At 33.4% G+C, this 16,864-nt stretch overlaps 1 protein-coding gene and 1 long non-coding RNA gene across 2 annotated transcripts in view; both read left to right on the top strand.

Annotated features, from left to right (window-relative positions):
* Positions 1 to 16,864, top strand: part of CRIM1 (cysteine rich transmembrane BMP regulator 1) — a 151,928-nt gene that overhangs the window by 40,698 nt on the left and 94,366 nt on the right. The window lies entirely within an intron of this gene.
* On the top strand, positions 2,699 to 8,302 carry LOC131188931 (uncharacterized). The gene is made up of 2 exons (XR_009152868.1): positions 2,699 to 3,221; positions 8,193 to 8,302. It is a non-coding gene; the product is annotated as an uncharacterized LOC131188931 (long non-coding RNA).

Here is a 16,864-nt window from a genome sequence, read left to right as displayed (position 1 = left end):
TGCCTAGGGTGGGACACATAACCAATTACAAATCTTTCTCACTTTTTAGCCATGCTTTTGTTTATCCTTTTTCTGGATAGATAGCAAACAAGGCCTTAGGTTGACACATAGGATTTTTATTTCTAAGATACTGTAAATTTGGAACAGTAGTGGGTTCCACTTACCTTTGCTACTGGTTCGGAACTGGAAGCCCTCATTCGCGGCGCTTCTGCACATGTGTAGAACCTTCTGCGTATGTGCAGAGCGTTCATGATGACATTTGGGCGGGTGGGCGGAGCTGGGGCGAACCAGTAGAAACCACCACTGATTTAGAACCTAGAGGGGCTACCTTATAGTTTTCCAGCTTCAAACTTTTTAAATGTAAGAAGTGAATATGGGTAGGCAGCCTGGTGGATACCGCAGAGAGCAGCTACAGTTTCAATAGCAGCCACTGACATGTAGTGTTAATGCCTTTGTACAACTTTGAGATGCACTGAGCATAATGTAGAAAACATAGTGTTTATTCAAAGAAGAAAAGTATTAATGTGCACATTGGTAAAATGGCTTAAATGTGGATGCTTTCAAAACTGTATCCCATTGGACTTCCGGTGGCGCCACCTTCTTCGCTGAGTTCCTAATTAAGGGGTTCCGTACTGAACATCGTAAAAGCCAGGAAAAAGCCGGCTTTAATCTCTCTCCCTGATTGAAAGGGTGAGATAAGAGCTGCGGGGGAGTGGTAGACCTCCCCAGGGGCTTTGTTTTTTATTAAGCAGAGCCCTGAGGGTTGAGTCCCATAAAGGGCCGTGGTGGCTCAGGCTGTAAGGAACCTGTTATTAAAACACAGTAGCCTGCAATTACTGCAGTTGAACCTGGCCCCACCAGGCCCAAGGTTGACTCAGCCTTCCATCCTTTATAAGATAGGTAAAAGGAGGACCCAGATTGTTGGGGGGGCAATAAGTTGACTTTGTAAATATACAAATAGAATGAGACTATTGCCTTATACACTGTAAGCCGCCCTGAGTCTTCGGAGAAGGGCGGGATATAAATGTAAATAAATAAAAATAAAATAAAAAAAAATAAAAAATAAATAACCCTGCCAAGCTCTGACCTTCAGTGCGCTCCTGCAAAAGCAGGAAAAGAAGAAAGTGTCCATCTCTGCTAATTGTCTTATCTTTATGGATTTCTATAAGCAGACAGAATAAGCTAGGGTGAACAACTACTGGATTGCAAGTGTTTTTGATTTCCTGACTTCTACCCTTTTAAAAAGAGAAACTTTTTTTTCTTTGTTTTAACTGACTGTTTAAGATGGTGCCTGAAAGGAAGTGAAAGTGAAGAATGGAATTGTAAACAGGCTGTGTAACTAAGAAGCTAAGAAACGTTATGTGTGGATTTTAATGAAGTGAGCTCTCCTATACTTAAAGGGGAAAAGCGAAGTTTCTAGACTTATATTTTGTGAATTTTAAAAACTGAAATGGCTACTAAACCACCTAAGACTGGGGGTAGAAGGGGTTCTGAACCAGCTTTAGAAGATTTGATTAAAGAGCAAGGGAAAGTGTTTGAAGAAAGGTTTAAGGAGATGATGGATAATAATGAGAAAATAAGAGAAGAAATAAAAGAATAATAAAAAAATAAGAGAAGATATTTTGATGGCTTTCCAAGGTTTGGCAAAAAGACTGGAGGTGGTGGAGGAGGAGGTGCAAGAAATTGCTCAGTCAAATCAACAAATAGAAAATAGAATGGGGGGAATGCAAATCAAATTGGACAAAAATGAAGATCAAGTGGTGGTGATGCAGTATAGAATGATGGAAGGAGCTCTGAGAATTAGGGGCTTGAATGAGGAGAAAGGGGAAGATTTAAAACAAAAATTATCAGAAGCTCTGGCTGAACTTATTGAACTTGATCCACAAGAGGTTGCTTATCAAATTGACAAAATTTATAGAGTTAATTCCTGGATTGCTAGGCAGAAGAAACTTCCTAGAGACATTGTGGTTTATTTTTTGAAAAGAACAGTGAGAAATCAAATTTTGCAAGTTGCATTTCAGAAAAACTTGAAAAGAACAGGAGCTGAAGGTTTTGAAAGAGATTCCTCCCAAGATGTTAAGGGATAGAAAGGACTTTACATTTTTTACACAAGAACTTAAGAAATACCAGATTCAATTTAGATGGGAGGTTCCAGTTGGTTTAACAGTGTATTATCAAGGAAGGAGATATCGTATTGATACAGTGCTTAAGGCCAAAGATTTTCTTTCTACCGTGCTGAAACCTGAAGTAGAAATAATAGAAAAAAGAATTCAAGAGACTCAAATGGGTGTGGAAGCTGAGGTGATTCCAGTAATGTTACCATCTGAGGAACAACCACAAGAACAAAGACTGACGAGGGGAGCCCTTAAGCGTAAAGAAAAAGAGCAACAAACTCAAAGTAAAGTTCAGGATTCTGCTACAGAAGCGGTGGGAGGAGCACGGCCGAAGATACGGGAGGACGATCTTCAGCTGATCGCTCAAAAGCTTCAGCAGGCCAGTAATGGCAAATAAAATCTTGACCTGGAATGTCAATGGTTTGAATTCAGCTCAGAAGAGAAGAAAAATATTTCATTATTTGAAACAATTTAGAAATGATGTGATTTGCTTACAAGAAACGCATATTAAACTATCAGATCAAAAGTACTTAATAAACTCAAAGTTAGGTAAACATTTTGTTGCTCCAGCTTTGGACAAAAAACATGGCATAGTGGTTTATTTGAGAAAAGATATACCAGCCAAGTTAATAGAGGCAGATATTCACGGAAGATATATTGCTATTGAACTTACAATAGAAACAAAAAAGACCCTTTTGTTTGGTATATATGCACCCAATCAGCAACAAGAAAAATTTTATAGAATGTTGTATGATAAGTTGATTCTATGGGATTATAAATCGTGTATTATATTGGGAGATTGGAATGGAGTAATAGATACACGAAAGGACAAGAGAATTTTTTCTAAGAAGATACCTGCACATGCAAAGCTGCCTAAATCCTTTTTTGACATGATAGAAGATTTTGAGTTGAGAGATGTATGGAGACTGCGGAATTTGGAGGAAAGAGACTATACTTTTTTCTCTGATAGGCATCAATCCTTCTCACGTATTGATTTTATTTTAATTTCTAATGATTTGCTTTTTAGGGTGAAGAAAACTAAGATATTTCCAAGATGTTTGTCTGATCATAGTCCTGTTTGGATGGAATTGCAATATGGAAAAGAAGGTAGAAGAACTTGGAGATTAAATGAAAATTTGTTTAGATATCAGGATAATGTAAATCAATGTAAAAAGCAGATGAAAGAATTTTTTGATTATAATTTGAATAATGAAACATCGATAGAAATGGTTTGGGACGCCAGTAAAGCTTTTATGAGAGGTGTATTAATATATATTAATAATAGACAGAGAAATAAGCAACAAAGACAGCGTAGGTATTTAGAAGAGGAAATTTATAAGAAGCAACAATTATTAATACATAACCCATGATCAAAAACTTAAAGATGCAATAAAGTTATTACAGAATCAATTTAATATGATAATGGCTGATCAGGTGGCAACAAATATACAATATGCCAAACATAATACTTTTGTAATGCAAATAGACCTGGTAGGTGGTTAGCATACACCTTAAGGAAAAGACAAAACAACGTACTATAGAAAAATAGAATATAAAGGTAAAGAGAGATATCAACAGGATAAAATTAAAAAAGCTTTTTTAGAATATTATACAAATTTATATCTTAAAGATAATATATTGAACAGGGATATTGATAATTATTTGAAGGAATATAAGGTTAAAAATTTAACTTTAGAACAAACGGATGAACTGAATCGGCCTATAACCTCTGAAGAAATTATTTTGGTAATTAAACAATTAAAAATGGGGAAAACTCCTGGTACGGATGGGCTTACAGTTAGTTATTATAGGAATTTACAGGATGAGATGTTAGGTCCACTTAAGGAATTATTTAATCAGATACAATTAGGAGGGGGAATTCCCCCCTCATGGAGAACCTCTTTTATTTCATTGATACCAAAAGAGGAACAGGATTGTTCTAAACCTGGGAATTATAGGCCAATCTCACTTTTAAATAATGATTATAAGATTTTTGTTAAAATAATAGCTAATAGATTAATGTTGATTTTGCAGCAAAGAATTCATAATGATCAATCTGGATTTATAAAAGGGAGACAGATGAGGAATAATGTTAGGCAGATTGTTAATTTACTGGAGTATTTAGAAAAGAAAAATTTTATTCCAGCAGCATTTATTTTTCTCGATGCAGAGAAAGCTTTTGATCGATTGCATTGGGATTTTTTATTTAAATTAATAGAAAAGATGCAATTTGGAGATGGTTTTAAGAATAATTAGGGCAATTTATGGAGAGCAAACAGCACAGATTATAATCAATGGTAGCTTAACAGAACCTTTTAAGATTGCGAAAGGAACAAGACAGGGATGTCCTTTATCACCATTATTGTTTATTTTAACTCTAGAACCATTATTGGATAAAATACGAAGTAAAGGAGATAGAGGAATTAAAGTTAGACAACATGAATATAAGCTGAGAGCTTTTGCAGATGATTTGGTGATTACTTTAACAAACCCTATAAATTCTAGTAAATCTTTGTTGGAAATAATTGATCAATATGGGAAGGTTTCAGGGTTTAAGGTAAATCAGAAAAGACAAAAGTGATAATAAAAAATATGGTCAGACAAGAGAAAGAAAAACTAGAGGAAATAACAGGATTTGAAATTGTAAAGAAGGTTAAATACTTAGAGGTCTATATTACATCGTCAAATGTGAAATTGTATAAGAATAATTATGAGGTTTTATGGCAAAAAGTTCAGAAGGAGTTGATTGTTTGGAAAAATTGCAATTATCTTTGCTGGGAGAATTGCTGCTATTAAAATGAATGTTTTACCTAGATTTTTATTCCTCTTTCAGATGATACCAATAATTAAGAAAGATAAGAATCTTGAGGAATGGCAGAAGGGAATTAACAAATTTATATGGGAAGGTAAAAAAGCTAGGGTTAAAATGAAAATAATTCAAGATTCTCGGGAAAGGGGAGGTTTAAAAATGCCCAATTTTAAATTATACTATGAAGCAGCTGCTCTCTCTGCAATAAGTGATTGGTTTAATTTAACGGAGGAAAGAATTTTGAATATAGAAGGTTATGACTTGCTATATGGATGGCATGCATATTTAATTTATGACAAAAAAGTGGATAAGGCCTTTAAAAATCATGTGTTAAGGACTGCTCTTCTGCGTGTTTGGAAAAAATACTCTTATAAACTAAATTATAAGGTTCCTATATGGGCAAGTCCTAGACATACAATAGAGAATATAAATATAGAACAGAATCAGGAAATGATTACATATAAAGATCTTTTGTATACTGAAAGAGGTAATTTGCAATTAAAATCTCTGCACGTACTAAAAGAAGAAGGGAAAAATTATACTTGGTTTCAATATGAGCAACTACATGCTAGATGGAAGGAAGATCAGAAAATTGGTATAGAGCAGAACGAGGGAAATTTGGTAAAGCAAATTAGAAATCAGTCTCAGGAGCATATAAAGAGATTGTATAATGTGTTACTTGAAATAGATTCTGAAAGGGACTTGGTAAAGGACTGTATGATAAAGTGGGCACAAAATTTTCAGGAGCCAATATTATTGGAAACTTGGGAAAAAAATTGGGTTAGAAATGTTAAATTCATGCAGGCACAGAATCTGAGGGAAAATTTTTATAAAATGTTTTATAGATGGCATTTAGATCCTAAGAAATTATCGTGTATGTATCCAGATATGCAAGCAAAATGTTGGAGATGTAATTGTGATGACGCTACATATTTTCACATTTGGTGGACTTGTAAGGATATAAAGGCCTTTTGGATAAAAATTTGGTGGATTTTACAAAATGTTTTGAAAAAGAAGATAAAGTTCCTGCCGCAATTTTTTCTGTTGGGAATTATTACGGACTGTACAGTAATTGAGACTAAATTGATTTTAAATCTAATAACAGCAGCAAGATTACTAATAGGACAATACTGGAAGAAAAAAGAAGTACCTACAATAGAAGAATGGATATTGAAAGTTGCCAATTTGGCTGAGATGGCGAAGATATCAGCCTTTTTGAAAGACAATACGCAAGAAAGATACTTAAAGGAATGGAAAAAATGGATTGACTATATTCAAAGTAGATACCAGACTAAGAGTTATCAGACTGTTTTTGAATGATTATGATGTATTATTTTTGATTGTTTTCGGGGGAAGTTAGGAATTGATGATTATAGGGGTATAATTAAGTTGGGACGAAAATTTTTTAGCATATGTTTGTTTTATTTTTAACTATACCTTGTGCTCGTTCCGGGAAGTTGGGGGGGAGGGGGGTTGTGAAGGGAGGGGGGAGGGGAGGGGGGGAAAGGGGGGGAGGAAATTTTCTGTAAAACTTTTTGAATTAAAAAAAAAACTGTATCCCATTATATCCCATAAACATATCCCATTTTCAGACATGCATTATAAAATCTTATGTCGTAGATATGTTTATAGATGTTACATAGATTTTAAATTAAGGGCTTTAATATCATTTTGCTATTTTTGGAACTAATAATTTTATTTTTAAATATTGGCCAATAATTAGCCTGTCCTCCAAATTAAAAGAGATAAAAAAAAGAATGCTAGAATAAAGGGCCAAATCAGTGTTTAAGTCAGAAGAAAAAACTACTTGTCAGCTGTCATGTCTAGAAAGAATACGAAGCCACAAGTATGTAGGGTTGAATGCTTTAACCTACAGCATTGCATTTTTTAAAGTTCTTGCTGGAAGAGTACTTGGTATTCATTGCATTTTAGTAGGCATTTGTATTTGTTGGTAAGATAGATAATTTTGGATCATTATAGCAGAATAAAGAAACAGTACTAGTTTTGCCTTCCAAACTACTTTGATTATTTATGGGAAATTCTTATTACTGATTTACTAAAATAATCATGGAGTAGATGTTTTAGACTTAGAAACTTGCTGTGTCTTCTCTGATACTAAGAATCCTGTCTAAGCTCTCTTGAAATCAACTCTTTATTGAATTGATCTCATTCTGATCAATTCTATTTCTCTGTGCAGTTCACTTTTTTATTACTCGGGAGACAATTTTGGTTGGTAACTTAGGTTGGTAGAATTAGGAAGTAAATGTATTAGAGCAATTTCTAATGGGCACAGAAACATTATCCTTTGCAAAAAGGATAAACATTGAAATTATTTGTGGTTTGAATAACATATAGCAAAGATTCATAATAGAAAAAACTAGAAATCAACTTTGTGGTAAGCAAAATGTTATTTGACTGATATTTTCGCTGTAGCTTTCTACCTGGGGCAGATTATGTTAAATTTATCATCTGTGTGTGAGAGTTTACAATATTTTTCTGGAAATTGTATCTACAATTACCAGCATCCTGATACTTTAATTTAAGAAACATAGTCAATATAATTGCTAAAATAATTATTTAACTCTTGTTTTTATGTGTGCATGAAACTCTGCAGTTACTTGTTCTGATCTAGTCATTCCTTGTGGGTGAGGGAATTAGGTATTTGCGTTATGTATTGATTAAGTCATGTACAGTCTCATCACATTTGCGGATCAGCTTTATTATCTGAAATAGTGAACACCTTCCATATATACTTTTCAAGGCTCCAATTCCTGGAGGTAAAAATTCTTAAGGGCAATGAGATAAAACTAAAACAATATTTTAGATTGTGTCGTTGCTATTATGTGTAGGCTGTGTTTTTAGATATGTGGGAGCAGATAATATCAGTAAAGCATATATATTGCTGAAAGCACATATTTTCCATCACATTCTTTCATTCTTCCTAATAGGGAGGAATTTTTTTTAAAAAAGATTTTTTTTTAATTCATAAATGTTAATTATTGCCACTTATAAATGAGCTGAAACTTTTTTTATTCTGAGTACAGTTTATTAATTGATAACGCTACTTGCAATTGGAGTTTTAATGGAAGGCCAGTTGATACAAAAAGCTACAATATAAGTTTCTTGATAGGACTAGTTTAATATATAAATTTAGTTTAGTTAGCATAAAATAGAGAATTTAGCATATGCCATTCTTAGTCATCCAATGTTCAGATTGGCGAGTGATCAGCTCTTTAAGCTTTCATTCTGTCTCTCTTTCTTTCGTTCAGGTTTTCGCCCCTCCCCAACAACGTGCCTGTAGAGTGGGGCTTCTCCCACTTGGCTGAGGACGTCTTAGCTGGATCGATTGTGGGGAGGAGCAGCAGCAGCAGTTCTGAGGGTGAGTAGAGGCTTCCAGGGTTCAGGCCTGGATTCATGCCTCTCTTCCCCTGCTCTCTTCCTTAATTTAAGTGGCGGGGGGAAAGTTGGTATTTTAAAAACACTTCAACATCCTAAAAGGCCATTGCTTTGTAAGGGAAAAATAGAGACCACAGTTCACCTTTGCTATGGTAGAACCTAAGAATTTTCTTAATGAGTTGTTCTTATACAGTAGGTGGCTTACAATCAATCATTTAAATTTAAAATTGGAAAAACCCTCAGAATCAATATAACAGCAGCCAAGAGCAGCAATCCACAGCAGTCTAGCTGGAGCTAGTTCTTTTTGTTTCCATTTGGGAAGCACTTAAAAAGTTGAAAGTAAACATTTCAATGTTAACAATAATACAAACATTAATTAGAATTTTAAAAAAATTCTAGGGTTGGATCAACTGACTTCAATATAATACCAACATAACAATGATATGAATAAGTAATTAACAATTGCATAGCAATATGTTAGATCTTTCTTTTTGTTCAAGAAGTAATGTTTACCTACATCTTTCAGCTTTAGCACTTTTTCATTGTCCCAGCATCCTAAAAAAATTAAAAGGCTTTCTCTTCCCTTTTTGAGAAATTTGAGAAAATATTAAAAGACGTGACTAAATTTAGAATGCACTGAAGTACTTTTCTTTGAAAATGACACAGAAAAGAAATATGAAAATGTATGATCATACCCACTTGATTAGAGAGACAAGTGGTTTCGTTGGGATGTTGAGCGATAATAAAGATCAAACAGGTTGTTTAAATATTTGGGAATCGGTGGCTTTATTCTCCACTTCTTAAAGATGTTTGATCACCTGTTCAAATATTACTTGAGAGTATGAATGTGGCCTATATTTGATTTTGAATTCAACGTAACTATTGGGTAAAAAGAATATGGAATTATATTAGGTTTATAATTATGATTACATTTGTTCCTTTTTCTTGGTTGCAACAAAGTGATAACGTTTTTGTTATAGGCTCAAAATTTATACTACAGTTGGGGTAGAATAACCTCTTCTAGTTTTATAGGAGAAAATAATTAACATTTTAAATTTTACTTCCTCTTTTTATAATTTTAAGGCTGAGTAAGAGTATCTTATTAAGAACATTTGTACACTAGGCTTGTGCAACGGACAGAAAGATATTTTGGTGAATCCTCCTAAATTGGCAGGGGAATAATTTACTTGGGACTTTTGATCCCATAATCAGGAAATCTTTCTAAAAATTTCATTTAAGGGACAAGTAGAAATGTTCAGGCAGGTTTATTTGAATTGAGGTGGTTCAGATAATTTTAAGCATGATGGCAACACTCTAACCTGGGGGTGATTGTCAGTGATATTAAAAAGTTTATAATATAAGACATTATAATGCATGCAATATATATTTTATGGCTGCTAGTTTTTTAAAGTCTCTCATTTGTGGAAAGTTGTATTATGTGAAAGAAATTCTAGATGCTGACATGATTTAATTTCATTTAAAGTTTTTGATTACTTTTACTTGATTTATTGAAGATATAATACAGTAATTCTCAAGTTGTAATAATGGATGACTTTCTTGTAAAACAGGATAGAGCAGAATTCAAGTTGAATAAATACCTTTAATAATGCATCATGGTTTATTAAAAACACTTTCTTTGAGAACTGTGGATTACTTGTAGATATTTCTTTTGTGGTACTTCTACTTTTATGTACTTAAGAACAGGAATAGTTTGTGATAATAGTAACAATGCAAAAATTAATGCTATTGTTATATTTCAAATTCATGCATCATGTACACTACTTTGGCGGCAGAGCTTTTATGGAGGCCCTTCATATTTTTTTAACCTCATATTAATTATGTTACTTTCTGAGGTATAGGATTTTTTTCTTCCAGAGAATTGCATGTAATATGTTGAAGTGTTTATTTTGGCAAACCAAATACCTTAATTTGGAATTTAAACATATTATGTGGTTATTTAGCTGTTAGCAGAAATGGTTGACCCAAATTGTTTGAAGGGCCACATTTTCCACTCAGAGAATATTTGAGGGATACTCTTCATTTCTTAGTTCATGCATTGTTTGAAGCAAAATGCAGCATAAGTCTGTACTGCCCAACTGTTGAGAAAAATACTGCCATTTATGAAAAAACTATTTCACTGTTGGTTCCTGATAAATTATTTTCTCATTGTTTTGTCAAAATACCAGAGGTCCACTGATAAACAGTCACTTACACCTAATTAAGAATTATTCTTAATAGGATTGTAAGCATACAAACTGACTGTTATGACTAATCTGGTTTCCTAATTAGAATTCTTTAAAACAAGTTCCCTAAGGGCTGAGATAAGTAGTTTAACAAACTGTTAGCTGTTATTAATACTGAATATTTTTCCTGGCCAAATGACATCAGCTTATATATTTAATCAGCAGTAATATAAGTCAGAATGAAATTGTGCAAACAGTAATATTTCAGCTCTGATGTCATCTTAAAGCCTTTGAGGATTAATTAAAATATGGATTTTGCTTAATCTAAGAAGTAGTAACTGATTATATTCATTTGGTAAAGAATTTTCTTTTAGGGCAGATAGATCTTCTTTGAGGTGGTGGGGATATGTGACTTCCCAGTGTGGTTTACACGCAATTTTCTGTAGGCCAGTTGCTTTCTGTTTTCATGCATGAACTGTAGTCATATTTGTGTGTGTATGGGTCTGGTCTTTAATAAAGGCTGCTTTTATAGCATTTAGTCTGGGTTCATCTGCATAATGGCGTAATGCTGGCTTTCTGCTGCTAATTGTGTCCTAGTTCATTGTTATATTTTCATCCTTAAGTGCTATGATAAGAATCAGAAGCAGGGGAAGTGAAAGTGAGCCCCAACCAAAGATGCAATCTGGATTAGGACCAGCCCGCCTTTCCCCCAACATCACAGTGGGATGGTCATTATCATGCATAGCGTTGCCTTAATTTATTCTTTCCATTTTCAAATTTTAGATTCAGAATCTAACATTGGACTCATAATGCCTCTATGAACTGAATTACCTTTCATCTAGCACCAATATTACTGCGTTTTATTTTGCTACACATGCTTTCATTAGCTTACTTGTATTAATTTTGTGAATGTATGTAGTATTAACTATTTTCTTTTACTTATCCATTGCCCTGATGCCACAGTGGTTAGAATGCAATATTACAGGCAACTCTGCCTATAGTCTGGAGTTCGACCTGACAGGGCTAAAGATTGACTCAGCTTTCCATCCTTCCAAGGTTGGTAAAATGAGGGCCCAGATTGTTGGGGAGAATATGCTGATACTGTAAACCATCCTACTTTACAGAGTGCTGTAAAGTACTATGGGGCAGTATATAAGTCTATTGCTTCTTACTGTATTTGTCTATGCTTCCTAAGCACTTGTATTTACATACACAAATTAAACTCTAGAATATGCAAGAATACTGTATAAATACTTCGTTTTTTAAAACATCATTCCTTTTGTTCCTACAAACAATACTGAACAGAACAATTTTGTTCTAGGGTGATTAGTAAATAATTGCCCAGTTGAAGTTTTCTTTGGGTTTCAAATTTTAGTACATTATTTTTGAAAATACATGAAGCTTCCTTCTTTTATAGTCTTAGTTGTTTAATGATATCTGGAAAGTCTGTCACCTATAGAATTTGGAGGAAAAATATGACAAGTTGGGTTCAACTCCATTCGCTTTTGGAGTGTAAAAGGCCATGTAATAACTTCAGAAATACACTGCTCAAAAAAATAAAGGGAACACAAAAATGCTGGAAGACATCCTAGATCTGAAGGAATGAAATATTCTTATTAAATACAGTACATTGTGTTGTTTAGGTGTTCCCTTTATTTTTTTGAGCAGTATATTTTCTAACATTGTCCAAAGAACCACAAAATGTTTGTTATTTAAATTCTGAATGATCAATAAATATTGCAGCATTTGAGCTACATATTTATGAAAAGGAATTTCTGATATTATTGATATTATGATATTCAGGTGTAGACCACTTTGTTTGACCCTGGATATATTTAGGATTATAAGAGAATGTTTGGGTAGATTCTCAAAATGGCTGCCACTGTGGGTATGGTCAGGCATCTAATTACCAGAAGATGAAATAGGGGACCAGAATGGTCTCTATGATTTCAGTAAGAGTTTTCTGGAATCTAAAAGCATTGGGGTAAATATGATGTTTACCACATCTTTTGTTTTAATGTCTTTTAAATTGTTTAAATCATTTTATAATTTTAGAATGTTAAGCCACCTAGGGTTACTTAGTTGAGTTGGGCGGCTATAGAAGTTGAATGAATGGATGGATGGATGGATGCATGGATGATCCTCAAGCCTGTTATTTTGCTTTGTTGTGAGTCATTCTCTCATATATAGGGGTGTGTGCAGGGGTGAAATCCAAAAATTTTTACTACTGGTTCTGTGGGCGTGGTGTGGCTTGGTGTGGCTTGGTGGGCGTGGCAGGGAAGGATACTGCAAAATCCCCATTCCTTCCCCACTCCTGGGGGAAGGATATTGCAAAATCTCCATTCTCACCCCACTCTGGGCCAGCCAGAGGTGGTATTTGCTGGTTTTCTGAACTACACAAAATTTCTGCTACCGGTTTTCCAGAACCTGCTGGATTTCACCCCTCTGTGTGTGTGTAGTATTTTTTAAACATCAAGGTAGAGGGGCAGATGGGCACTAAGAAAAACCTTTGGGGTACACTGTCCAGAAACCCTTATCTGTGAGATAAGCAGCTATATAAATATGACAAAATACATAAATAAAAGATTGTCTAGATCCATTAGCATCAATGAGGAACACATTGCTTCCTCTGACATAATAGTCACATTATGTGTATGCATTAAGGTAATGCTGCAATTTGAGACTCAAAGGGGGAAAGTCTGTCACCTATAGAATTTGGAGGAAAAATATGACAAAATACATAAATAAAAGATTGTGTAGATCCATTAGCATCAATGAGGAACACATTGCTTCCTCTGACATAATAGTCACATTATGTGTATGCATTAAGGTAATGCTGCAATTTGAGACTCAAAGGGGGAAAGTCTGTAATACTTATGCTGAACTTCTTTAAGTTAAACCATTGCACACTGAGTTTTCAAGAGATTGCCAGCAATAAATAGAAATAAAAATAAAAGTACTTTTAAAATGTTGCCCATTTAAAAAAATTAAGTCAGAGCTGGAAAAAAAAATCCACTGAAAATAAAACCTTGAGTGGCTTTTTCTGCACACATGCAATTAAAGCAACAAGAAACTTGCCAGAGCAAAAATATGCTGTATTGCATCTGAATCTGAATCTTGGTTTATTAATCCATTAACAAGCTTACATTTGGAAATGAATGTCCATTGTTTTATTAGACAAAAGATGCTGGCTTTTCTGCTATTTAATTTAACCATCCTTTTTACATGAGTAATTATGTGACAATAATTGTAAACATGCTAGCTGTTTCAGGTAAAAAAGAACATTAATTTTTTGCATATTGAGTTCTTTACAAGAAAAAAATAATGGCTGCGCTTTTAAAAAGGCTAGGCAAATAGCCTGTGAAATAGAAAAAAATAAACGTGTGAGGTAAATTCTCTTAAGTAAGGCTTTCCATAGTGTCATCGCTGGTGAGAGGTAATCTAGGCTGCCAGTAAATGATGTTATGAGTAATGTAGAGATTCAGATATTCAGCTGGAGAGACTTTGAACTAAATTCTAAAAGCTTGCCAATGGCATTAAAGTTTTTTCTGCCCAAATCATTTAGTTGAAAGTTATGACAATAAAATGAAGTGTGAAAAGCCATGAATTCCTTGAATGTGATGCAAACAGGACAGGACAGGACAGGACAGGACAGGACAGGACAGGACAGGACAGGACAGGATAGGATAGGATAGGATAGGATAGAATTTTTTATTGGCCAAATGTGATTGGACACACAAGGAATTTGTCTTGGTGCATATGTTCTCAGTGTACATAAAAGATACGTTCATCAAGAATTCTTGACATTCATCAAGAATTCTAAGGTACAACACTTAATGATAGTCATAGAGTGCAAATAAGCAATCAGGAAACTATCAATATAAATCATAAGGATATACAGTCATAACAAAGTTACAATCATAAGTGGAAGGAGATGGGTGATGGGAATGATGAGAAGATTAATAGTAGTGCCCAGTCATTATGAGTGTGTGTTTGCATTAATAAGGTGTTTTAGATCTTTAATGGTAGATGTCTATAAAGCAGATTTTAGAACTAGGAATAAATTGGGTCTAATTTTCACTCCACCAACTTTCCTGGACAATGTACTCTGAAACTAGTTTATCAGACATAGTAAATATCACACATAATAGAATAAAGTACATATAGACAATCAGACAGTTACAGATCTAGCTATTTTCCTATAATATTACCCAATCATTTGGCATTTGACACTCAATCTCATTAAAACCAATTAGCTAGAATAGGCTTAGAACCTATAGGAATACCTGCTGTGATGAAGTGAGCTGTGAATCAGAAAGACTTATGCAAGAATAAATTTATAAGTCTTTATAGTTCTAAATGACACTGGAGATTAATGCTTTAATGCTTTATAAATGCAGCACAAGGTATTATGAGTCCACAATAATAGTATATTTATTTTCTAATGAAAACACCAGGAAATCCTGTGGGTTGAAATCAAATAAGTGGCTATATAATTATAAACTAACATAATACATAAATATCTAGCTGTTAGATGGTCATATTGATCTTAAAGAAAATGCTTTTTATTTCCACTCTTCTTCTGGCTACTAGCCATTTGGTTTTCCTTTTACTTATCAGGATTCCCAACAGGAAGCTGTGGCACAACAGAATATATTTAAACTAAAATATGGGTTCTTAGCTGCAGGCAGAATAATAACTAGCTATATTAGGGTATTGGTTCTCACTTAAAGTCAAAATTATGCAATAGGACTTTTTGTCTCTGCTTTTGGATGTAATTTCAAGACATCTATTCTATGGGTTGAAAGACACCATTAAATTTAATTGACATGTGTTCTATGATCTTTCCAAGCAGTTTGAAAGCAAATTTGGCTGAAATGCTGATTAATTCACCATTCTCATAAAGTCTAATCACAAAATAACATGGTGGGGTGCTATCTTTGAGAGTCAGTAGGTTGGTATTCTATCTAATGGAATACTTATCTTTCCTTGATACCATATGCATAAAACAATACAAAATGAATTAAGTTAGTCTAGCTTCTGCTACTTTAGAGTATGACACTAATTTTTTATGAAGTACTTGTTTTACGTTTCATGCTAAGAGAGAAAGAAATACTTGTATAGATGCTTAATTTGGATTGGACAGTTTAAGAGGTAAAATTGTCAATGAAAATGGCAGATTCACTTCACTTCATTTTTTTGTAACTTGCAAGACAGGTAAAGTGCAGAACATTTATGAATTGATGGTTTACAGTAATAGATTTAGATAATATTTTTAATGGCAAGAACACTTAAACTTTCTCTCTCGTTCCCTTTAAGAGTTTGTGAATTTATTGTTCCTTTTATTTGAAGACCAGAGATGAAAAATCATACATTTTTTAAAGAAGTTCCAGGTAACAGCTAATTCTAATAACTAATTCTATAACTAATTCTATAACTAATTCTATAACTAATTCTATAACTAATTCTATAACTAATTCTATAACTAATTCTATAACTAATTCTATAACTAATTCTATAACTAATTCTATAACTAATTCTATAACTAATTCTATAACTAATTCTATAACTAATTCTATAACTAATTCTATAACTAATTCTATAACTAATTCTATAACTAATTCTATAACTAATTCTATAACTAATTCTATAACTAATTCTATAACTAATTCTATAACTAATTCTATAACTAATTCTATAACTAATTCTATAACTAATTCTATAACTAATTCTATAACTAATTCTATAACTAATTCTATAACTAATTCTATAACTAATTCTATAACTAATTCTATAACTAATTCTATAACTAATTCTATAACTAATTCTAATAACTAATTCTATAACTAATTCTTCTCATTAGTTATAGAAACCTCCCTTTCCTTTTTTAATGGTAACCTATTAAATGGTATTAAAATTAATGGTAATCTAAAGTCTATACTTTGATGGCAGCATACACAGGTAGTCCTTGACTTCACTGTTTGAAGTTACAACAGCACTGAAAAAAGTGACTTATGACCATTTCATTATCCCCATGGTCATGTGATCAAAATTAAGACATTTGGCAACTGACTCTTATTTATGACGATTGCACTGTCCCGGGGTCATGTGGTCACCTTTTGCAACCTTATGACAAGCAAAGTCAATGAAAAAGATTTACTTAATAACCATGTTACTAACTTAAAAACTGCAATGATTCACTTAACAACTGTGGCAAGAAAGGTCATAAAATGGGGCAAAATTCACTCAACTGTTTCACTTAGCAGCAGAAACTTTGGGCTCAATTGCAGTCCTAAGTTGAGGGATACCTATATTCTGAATATTTTTACTATCTTTATAGATATCCATGCAATTATTAGCCA

The sequence above is a fragment of the Ahaetulla prasina genome, chromosome 1 (assembly GCF_028640845.1).
Source record: "Ahaetulla prasina isolate Xishuangbanna chromosome 1, ASM2864084v1, whole genome shotgun sequence".
Lineage (NCBI taxonomy): Eukaryota > Metazoa > Chordata > Lepidosauria > Squamata > Colubridae > Ahaetulla > Ahaetulla prasina.
This window is presented reverse-complemented; position numbering and strand designations above follow the sequence as displayed.